This window comes from Pseudophryne corroboree, chromosome 4 (assembly GCF_028390025.1).
Source record: "Pseudophryne corroboree isolate aPseCor3 chromosome 4, aPseCor3.hap2, whole genome shotgun sequence".
Taxonomy (NCBI): Eukaryota; Metazoa; Chordata; class Amphibia; order Anura; family Myobatrachidae; genus Pseudophryne; species Pseudophryne corroboree.
The window spans coordinates 257,420,357-257,431,007 of NC_086447.1; the positions used below are offsets into that span (position 1 = coordinate 257,420,357).

Sequence of the window (10,651 nt, forward strand, 5' to 3'; positions counted from 1 at the left end):
CAGTCACTATTTATGGTAGCTATGTGTCGCTGATACTTGCCACAAAATTTTAATATAAAAAGGCAATGTGTTTTGGCTCACGTTTGATACAATGAATACCACTCCTATGTTTATTTACTGCACCAGTAAGAATGACCAGATGATTTAAATCCTTCAAATACCCTTAATAATGGGTAATTGAAATGGTGAATGACGGTCATTTTTTAAAAAATTCTATACTGTACGTTTGTATCTAGAGAAGTATTTACAAGGGGACATACTATCATCTATTCCCCGTTTGGGCCAATATTCCTTTGCAAAAGTGGCAATTTGATTGAGGAAAGTGCCATTCAACCTACTACCATACCACACGGTATATGCCCAACCTCGTTCGATCTTGGAAACAATACAGTGTTGGGCCTGATCAGTACCAGGCTGGATGACCACCTGGGAATATCAGGTGTCGTAGGTTATATATGGCAATGTCACAGAAAGAGGATTACTTGCATGGCTTCTGACATACAAATTATGCATTTAATCAAAGAATAAACCTTATGTTTTTAAATATTTTCACGGTTAAAAGAAACTTTTTGTTCTAAAATTCAGCTCTATCAACAAAACCTTTGTATTATTATTTAAGGCTGGTCTTTGTGTTTTTCTTTTATCAAGTATAGCACAATAAAAGTTATGTTTTAACACTACAATAATTACAATCTTCTGTTTCTGAAATAGAGTGCTTCCAACTAGTGATGTGCACCGAACATTTTTCGGGTTTTGTGTTTTGGTTTTGGATTCGGTTCCGCGGCCGTGTTTTGGATTCGGACGCGTTTCGGCAAAACCTCCCTGAAAAATTTTTGTCGGATTCGGGTGTGTTTTGGATTCGGGTGTTTTTTTACAAGAAACCCTCAAAAACAGCTTAAATCATAGAATTTGGGGGTCATTTTGATCTCATAGTATTACTAACCTCAATAACCATAATTTACACTAATTTTCAGTCTATTCTGAACACCTCACACCTCACAATATTATTTTTAGTCCTAAAATTTGCACCGAGGTCGCTGGATGGCTAAGCTAAGCGACACAAGTGGCCGACACAAACACCTGGCCCTTCTAGGAGTGGCACTGCAGTGTCAGACAGGATGGCACTTCAAAAAAAATAGTCCCCAAACAGCACATGATGCAAAGAAAAAAAGAGGTGCACCAAGGTCGCTGTGTGACTAAGCTAAGCGACACAAGTGGCCGACACAAACACCTGGCCCATCTAGGAGTGGCACTGCAGTGTCAGACAGTATGGCACTTCAAAAAAATAGTCCCCAAACAGCACATGATGCAAAGAAAAAAAGAGGTGCACCAAGGTCGCTGGATGGCTAAGCTAAGCGACACAAGTGGCCGACACAAACACCTGGCCCATCTAGGAGTGGCACTGCAGTGTCAAGACAGGATGGCACTTCAAAAAAATAGTCCCCAAACAGCACATGATGCAAAGAAAAAAAAAGGTGCACCAAGGTCGCTGGATGGCTAAGCTAAGCGACCCAAGTGGCCGACACAAACACCTGGCAATGCACTGTCCTCCTACTATATATACTGCGCAGAACAAATAAAATGCACCACAGGTATGGATGGATAGTATACTTGACGACACAGAGGTGGGTAGAGCAGTGGACTACTGTACCGTACTGCTATATATTATATACCGGTGGTCAGCAAAATTATGCACTGTCCTCCTACTATATATATACTGTGCAAAACTTAAATGCACCACAGGTATGAGTGGATAGTATACTTGACGACACAGAGGTAGGTAGAGCAGTGGCCTACTGTACCGTACTGCTATATATTATATACTGGTGGTCAGCAAACTGTGCAAAACTGAAATGCACCACAGATATGGATGGATAGTATACTTGACGACACAGAGGTAGGTAGAGCATTGGCCTATTGTACCGTACTGCTATATATTATATACTGGTAGTCAGCAAACTGTGTAAAACTGAAATGCACCACAGGTATGGATGGATAGTATACTAGACAACACAGAGGTAGGTAGAGCAGTGGCCTACTGTACCGTACTGCTATATATTATATACTGGTGGTCAGCAAACTGTGCAAAACTGAAATGCACCACAGGTATGGATGGATAGTATACTTGACGACACAGAGGTAGGTAGAGCAGTGGCCTACTGTACCGTACTGCTATATATTATATACTGGTGGTCAGCAAACTGTGCAAAACTGAAATGCACCACAGGTATGGATGGATAGTATACTTGACGACACAGAGGTAGGTAGAGCAGTGGCCTACTGTACCGTACTGCTATATATTATATACTGGTGGTCAGCAAACTGTGCAAAACTGAAATGCACCACAGGTATGGATGGATAGTATACTTGACGACACAGAGGTAGGTAGAGCAGTGGCCTACTGTACCGTACTGCTATATATTATATACTGGTGGTCAGCAAACTGTGCAAAACTGAAATGCACCACAGGTATGGATGGATAGTATACTTGACGACACAGAGGTAGGTAGAGCAGTGGCCTACTGTACCGTACTGCTATATATTATATACTGGTGGTCAGCAAACTGTGCAAAACTGAAATGCACCACAGGTATGGATGGATAGTATACTTGACGACACAGAAGTAGGTAGAGCAGTGGCCTACTGTACCGTACTGCTATATACTATATACTGGTGGTCAGCAAACTGCAAAACTGAAATGCACCACAGGTATGGATGGATAGTATACTTGACGACACAGAGGTAGGTAGAGCAGTGGCCTACTGTACCGTACTGCTATATATTACATACTGGTGGTCAGCAAACTGTGCAAAACTGAAATGCACCACTGGTATGGATGGATAGTATACTTGACGACACAGAGGTAGGTAGAGCAGTGGCCTTCTGTACCGTACTCCTATATATTATATACTGGTGGTCAGCAAAATTATGCACTGTACTCCGACTATATACTACAATGCAGCACAGATATGGAGCGTTTTTCAGGTAGAGAACGTATAATACTGGTGGTCACTGGTCAGCAAAACTCTGCACTGTACTCCTCCTATATAATACTGCTGGTCCCCAGTCCCCACAATAAAGCAGTGTGAGCACAGATATATGCAGCACACTGAGCACAGATATGGAGCGTTTTTCAGGCAGAGAACATATAATACTGGTGGTCACTGGTCAGCAAAACTCTGCACTGTACTCCTCCTATAATACTGCTGGTCCCCAGAATAAAGATATTTGCAGCCCCCTGATAGTTCCGAAACAAAGTGAGAGGACGCCAGCCACATCCTCTCACTATCATTTCCAATGCACGAGTGAAAAATGGCGGCGACGCGCGGCTCCTTATATAGAATCCGAATCTCGCGAGAGTCCGACAGCGGGACGATGACGTTCGGGCGCGCTTGGGTTAACCGAGTAATACTGGAGTATCCGAGTATGCCTCGGACCCGTGTAAAATGGGTGAAGTTCGGGGGGGGGGGGGGGGGGGGGGTTCGGTTGCCGAGGAACCGAACCCGCTCATCACTAATTTAGAGTAAATGTTTCCGCCCTGGAGTTGCATATCTCTCTCTTTCCCTCACTCCCAGCAGTGTTTGGGCGCCATTACACTCAGCTACCCTGTTCCTGGGACTGTTTGGGCAAATCCTCCTCTGTAAAGCCGCCTGCATGTCAGCGCTGTGCATCTTACAGGACACTTAAGTATTCTACATGTCTGTTGACAGTACTAGTTAAGAAAGACTGCATTTAGTCAGGGTTATTTAGTACAAGTACCCTGTGATATACATCCAGTCTTTACTGTGCACTGTTATATCTATCTTCTATATAGCTATATAGCTAGTCCAGTGCAGTATTATTGCATGTCATAACTTCTGCATTGTACAACTGTGACTATATATATGTGTGTGCATTTGCATGCTGTGTGACTTCCATTTCGTGTTTCTCACTCAGCTTGCTATCCCTATATTCTATAACCTGAGGGGGCTAGGTGCGTCAGGTTTATTATTAATATAGGTTATTCACAAGATATACTCAGTGTGTATTTTTCTATGTGATTTTAGTCACCGTATCTCTCCTAAATTCCTGTTTGTGCTGACTACACTGCGCAGGGGTTTGGGTCAGGTATTGTGCTGCTGATATTGTACTGTGTTACCTTGTATTGCGATATATCATGTCCGCCAAAAAGGGTAACGGTTTTGGGGCTGAACCCACTGGGAGTGGTGATGAAGTCGCAGATACATTTGAGGAAAACGTACCAGCTGAGGGTTTTGGTTCTGGGGGTTCCTTGCCCCCCAGTGGGACTGTAGCAGCTGGGGTTCAGAATGACCCACCGTGGGCTACCTTCTCCACGCTACTGACTACACTAGTTACCAAACTAACGCCCCCTATGGGACCTCCTGTGCCAGTGCAACCGTTCATGGTCTCCGTGGTTAATCCATCGTGGGCAGATCATTTGTCCAATCAGTTTCAGCAATTGAACCATTCCTTGACTACTAAGAAGTCAAACCCTCACCCGCCTAAGACCAAAGGGTCCTCTAAGCGGGCCATTACTTCCTCACAATCCACTGCTGTCCCTGACACCTCGTCTGATGAGGATGGCGTTTATACTGACCCCACAGATTACGATCCTGATCTGTCTGATGGGGAGGGTGTTTCACAAGTGGATGTTCCTGATTTATTGGAGGCTATACGGTCAATTCTTCAGATTACAGATGAACCGGAACGGTCCGTTCCTCCTAAGAAACCGGATAGGTTTAAACGTCAGAAAGTGGTTAAACTAGTTTTACCTCACTCTGATCATCTGGTTGATATTCATCAGGAATCCTGGGAAAACCCAGGAAAGAAGTTCACGCCTCACGAGAAGCTACTTGCTCGCTATTCTGTTGCACCGGAGCTGACTAAAAATTGGGAGACACCTCCGCCAGTGGATTCACATGTGGCAAGGATGGTGGTCTCCTCAGCTCTACCTGTCACTAACGTTACATCTCTGAAAGAGCCTACGGATAAGCGTGTGGAGGGCTGTCTAAAAACGATTTATACCCTTGCGGGCACCGTACATAGGCCCACTATTAAAGCTATTGAAGCGTGGGCCCAGGAGTTGGAAGCTGAAATCTCTTCTGACCATGCTAGACAATGCTTGTCGTATATTGTCACGGCTTCTCACTATGTTAAGGAGGCGGCTTATGGTGCCGGTGTTCTGGCAGCCAAGGCTTCAACTACGTCAGTTCTAGCTCGCCGGATCTTATGGCTGCGGTCCTGGTCTGTGGATCAGGACTCTAGAAAAACACTGGGGGTACTCCCTTTTAAGGGAAATATCCCTTTTGGAGAGGACTTAAATAAGATAGTGGCTGATTTGGCGTCTGCTAAAACCGCCTGTCTACCAAGTACTGCCCCTTCTGTACCGAAGGTTAAAAGTACTTTCTTTCGTCCTTTTCGTCCTTCAGGAAAAGCAAAAGGTCAGGCGTACACCAAACAGGGTCGCACTTCCAAATCTGGCAAGCCAAAGCCCAAACGTGCCTGGGCTGCCCGTCAGCCAGCTTCCAAGACCGATAAGCCTGCCACATGACGGGGCGGGCCTCCCCCTAGGGGACCCCAGGGTGGGGGGCCGGCTTCTAGGGTATACCCAGGAATGGTTGAAGACCACTTCAGATGCCTGGGTACGGGAAGTCGTCACTCGGGGTTACGCCGTCGCCTTCAAAACCCGTCCCCCTCATCGATTTTGCCTGACAGATGTTCCTTCAGATTAGGTAAAGGCAAAGACTCTTCATTCGGTGGTACAGACCCTCCTGGAAACAGGAGTGGTAGTACAGGTGCCTCTTGCTCAGAGGGGCCAGGGGTACTATTCGCCACTGTTCCTAGTCCCGAAACCGAATGGGTCCTCCCGGGCCATTCTCAACCTCAAGGCGTTGAACAAATTTATGAAGGTATCCAAGTTCCGTATAGAAACTCTTCGCTCTATTGTCCTGGCCTTGGAACCTGGAGATTATATGGTCTCCCTGGACATACAGGATGCCTACGTGCACATCCCTATAGCAGTGTCGCATCAGCAGTATCTGAGGTTTGCGGATAGCAATCTACATTACCAATTTCGGGCGTTACCTTTTGGTTTGACCATGGCTCCGCGAGTCTTCACCAAAGTCATGGCGGTGATGATGGATGTACTCCGCCGTCAAGGGGTCAGGATCCTACCGTACCTGGACGACTTGTTGATCCTTGCAAATTCCCCAGAAATTCTCCTACGTCATCTGGATCTGACTGTCCGGTATTCTGCAAGCCCACGGGTGGCTAATCAACTGGAAGAAATCGTCCCTGGTCCCTTCTCAGAGCATGGTGCACCTGGGAGCGTTATTGGACACTCACAACCAACGGTTGTTTTTGTCTCAGGAGAAAGTTTCAGGACAGAATTCGATACTTCCTATCTCGTCCGCAAGTGTCGATACATTCGGCGATGCAAGTGCTAGGCCTCATGATGTCGGCATTCAACATGGTGGAGTATGCTCAATTTCATTCTCGCCCCCTCCAGAGGCTGATTCTGGCCAAGTGGGATGGCCTGCCTCACCGGATCAGGTCTCAATTGATCTCCTTGACACTGGAGGTCAGTCTGTCACTGAGCTGGTGGCTTCAGGACCAACGTTTGAGCAGGGGTCGTCCCTTCTGGATACCCAACTGGGTCCTGCTGACGACGGATGCCAGTCTGAAAGGTTGGGGAGCAGTGTTGGAGCAACACTCCATTCAGGGTCGGTGGACCGTGGAGGAGTCTCGCCTCCCGATCAACATTCTGGAATTACGGGCGGTATACAACTCATTGAACCTGGCCCAGCATTTAATACAGAACCGACCTGTTCAGGTACAGTCGGACAATGCCACCACAGTGGCTTACATAAATCATCAAGGCGGCACTCGAAGCCGCTTGGCAATGAAGGAAGTATCACGGATTCTTCAATGGGCGGAACGCCATCTACCGGCCATATCGGCGATATTCATTCCGGTGGTCCTGAATTGGGAAGCGGACTTTCTCAGTCGTCAGGACATACACGCCGGAGAGTGGGACCTCCATCCAGAAGTGTTTCAACTCCTAGTGGAAAGGTGGGGCCTTCCAGAAGTGGACCTGATGGCATCTCGACACAATCACAAGGTTCCGGTCTTCGGAGCAAGAACAAGGGATCCTCTAGCAGCGTTCGTGGATGCGCTGGGGGTTCCGTGGAATTTTTGGCTGCCGTACGTGTTCCCTCCGGTGTCACTCCTGCCCAGGGTAATACGGAAGTTCAAGCAGGAAGGAGGACTTCTGCTTCTCATAGCTCCAGCGTGGCCCAGACGGCACTGGTTCTCCGACCTCCGGGGCCTCTCACTAGAGTGTCCCTTTCTACTTCCACAACGACCAGACCTCCTCATTCAGGGGCCCTGTGTCTACCAGGACTTTGCCCGGCTGGCTGTGACGGCGTGGCTCTTGAGGCTTCCGTCTTGAGGGCCAGAGGTTTTTCTGAGTTGGTCATTCAAACTATGCTGCGGGCCCGGAAACCGGCTTCTGCTCGGATTTACCATAGGGTCTGGAATTCTTACTTTGTTTGGTGCGCATCTAACAGAAGTGTTTCAACTCCTAGTGGAAAGGTGGGGCCTTCCAGAAGTGGACCTGATGGCATCTCGACACAATCACAAGGTTCCGGTCTTCGGAGCAAGAACAAGGGATCCTCTAGCAGCGTTCGTGGATGCGCTGGGGGTTCCGTGAAATTTTTGGCTGCCGTACGTGTTCCCTCCGGTGTCACTCCTGCCCAGGGTAATACGGAAGTTCAAGCAGGAAGGAGGACTTCTGCTTCTCATAGCTCCAGCGTGGCCCAGACGGCACTGGTTCTCCGACCTCCGGGGCCTCTCGCTAGAGTGTCCCTTTCTACTTCCACAACGACCAGACCTCCTCATTCAGGGGCCCTGTGTCTACCAGGACTTGGCCCGGCTGGCTGTGACGGCGTGGCTCTTGAGGCTTCCGTCTTGAGGGCCAGAGGTTTTTCTGAGTTGGTCATTCAAACTATGCTGCGGGCCCGGAAACCGGCTTCTGCTCGGATTTACCATAGGGTCTGGAATTCTTACTTTGTTTGGTGCACATCTAACAATTATGACGCTTCCAAGTTTAGTACGGCCAAGCTATTGGCTTTTCTTCAGCAGGGCCTGGACCTTGGCCTGCGTCTGGCTTCCACCAAGGTTCATATTTCTGCCTTGTCGGTTTGGTTTCAGAGAAAAATCGCAACCTTGCCTGATGTACATACCTTCACTCAGGGTGTGTTGCGAATCCAACCTCCCTTTGTCCCTCCTGTGGCTCCTTGGGATTTGTTGGTGGTTTGGAGGTGTTGCAAGATTCTCCGTTTGAACCTCTTGAATCGGCTGACTCGTCCCGGGTATTTACCTAAGGTGGTGTCTTCGTTCCACCTTAATCAGGAAATTGTGGTTCCGGCCCTTGTCTCTCCTGATTTGTCTCCCAAAGAGCGGTCTTTGGATGTGGTACGGGCTCTCCGTATCTTTGTGAAGAGGACTTCTTCCATCAGGAAGTCTGATTCTCTCTTTATTCTGTTTGTTCTGTTTGGTTTTCACAAACGTGGCTGGCCTGCTCACAAGCAGACCTTGGCCAGGTGGATTAGAATGGTGATTGTACATGCTTATGTGAGGGCTGGTCTGTCCGCTCCTGCTCACATTAAGGCCCATTGGGCACAATTGTGCAAGGCGGCTACGTGGTCCTCAGTGAACACGTTCATAAGGTTCTATGCCTTCGATACTGCCACTTCCCAGGATGCTTCCTTTGGACGCCGGGTTCTCATGCCCACTACAGTGCGTCCCCTCCCATGGGGAACTGCTTTAGGACATCCCCAATGTCTATCCTTGTGGAGCCCAGTGTACCCCGCAGCAGAAAACGAGATTTATGGTAAGAACTTACCTTTGTTAAATATCTTTCTGCGAGGTACACTGGGCTCCACAAGGCGCCCACCCTGACGCACTTAGTTTTTTTGGGTTGGTGTGGCATTAGCCGCTGACACTTCCTCCTGGGGTGAACTTGTGCTGTCTGTGGCTACTAACTGTTGTTCTCTCTTTTACCTGCTACTGCATTGGGCTGGTTAACTAAAAACTGAGCTCCTGTGCAGGGAGGCGGGGTTATAGAGGAGGTGGCTCTATGCATTCTGGGAACAGTCAAAGCTTTTGAGCCTGTTGGTGCCTCGGATCAAGATCCTACTCTACACCCCAATGTCTATCCTTGCGGAGCCCAGTGTACCTTGCAGAAAGAGATTTAACAAAGGTAAGTTCTTACCATAAATCTCGTTATCTGGCACTGCTGGGGGCATATCATGTGTATCTGGCACTGCTGGGGGTCATATCATGTGTATCTGGCACTGCTGGCGGGCATATCATATCTAACTGGCACTGCTGAGGGGCATATCATGTGTATATGGCACTGCTGGAGGGCATATCATGTCTACCTGGCACTGCTGGGGTGCATATGTCTACCTGGCACTGCTGGGGGGCATGTCATGTATATCTGGCACTGCACTACTGGGGTCATTATGTGTATCTGGCACTATACTGGAGATATTATGTGTAAGGAACACTACTGTGGTTGTTATGTGTAAGGCTGCAAATTGTGTGCGTAGAGGGGTTGTGAAAATATATTTATTTATAGTTTGATAATATGAAGTTGCGAGGTCACGCCCAGTTTCCCAGGGGCGTGCACGCCGAATAAGCGCATTCAACGGCACACAGTAGGCCCTTCATAAATTACAGCTCCAGGCCCTTAAACTGGCAATGCTCCCAGAAATACCAAACCTGACTTGCTGACCTGTGCTAACACCTGCATAAGCACTATGCACTGCCAGCCAGAACAATGTCCTTATTGACACTGCTCTATGGGGCTTTCAAATCACATGTAACTGATCAGATAAATTCAGTCGCAGCCATCCCCCTGCTACATAGTCACAGACAGAGCCCAGAGCTTTATAACACATGATGCAATAGGTGACAATGTAATTTTAGGTCACCATCACTAAAGATCAGACAGCTTGCTAACGGTAACTATCTACCTCCTCTAATCATTGAGGCCTTGTTGATTTACTTGTAAGCAGTATTTTTTTACTTAGGACTAGAGATGAGCACCGGAAATTTTTCGGGTTTTGTGTTTTGGTTTTGGATTCGGTTCCGCGGCCGTGTTTTGGATTCGGACGCGTTTTGGCAAAACTTCCCTGAAATTTTTTTTGTCAGATTCGGGAGTTTTTTTTAAACCCCCCCTCAAAAACAGCTTAAATCATAGAATTTAGGGGTCATTTTGATCCCATAGTATTATTAACCTCAATAACCATAATTTACACTCACTTCCAGTCTATTCTGAACACCTCACACCTCACAATATTATTTTTAGTCCTAAAATTTGCACTGAGGTCGCTGGATGACTAAGCTAAGCGACCCAAGTGGGCGGCACAAACACCTGGCCCATCTAGGATTGGCACTGCAGTGGCAGACAGGACGGTACTTAAAAAAATTGGCCCCAAACAGCACATGATGCAAAGAAAAGAGAAAAAGAGGTGCACTGTGGTTGCTGGACGGCTAAGCTAAGCGACACAAACACCTCAATATCACAGGAATTATTCGTTCTAATCAATGGTACTATTGGTCCAAATCACTGGAAGAAAATGAC

General features: G+C 47.4%; 1 pseudogene; it reads left to right on the forward strand.

Moving 5' to 3' along the window:
- The first annotated feature begins 332 nt into the window (after positions 1-332).
- LOC134911963 (5S ribosomal RNA) lies at positions 333-451 on the forward strand (annotated as a pseudogene).
- Positions 452-10,651: the final 10,200 nt, after the last annotated feature.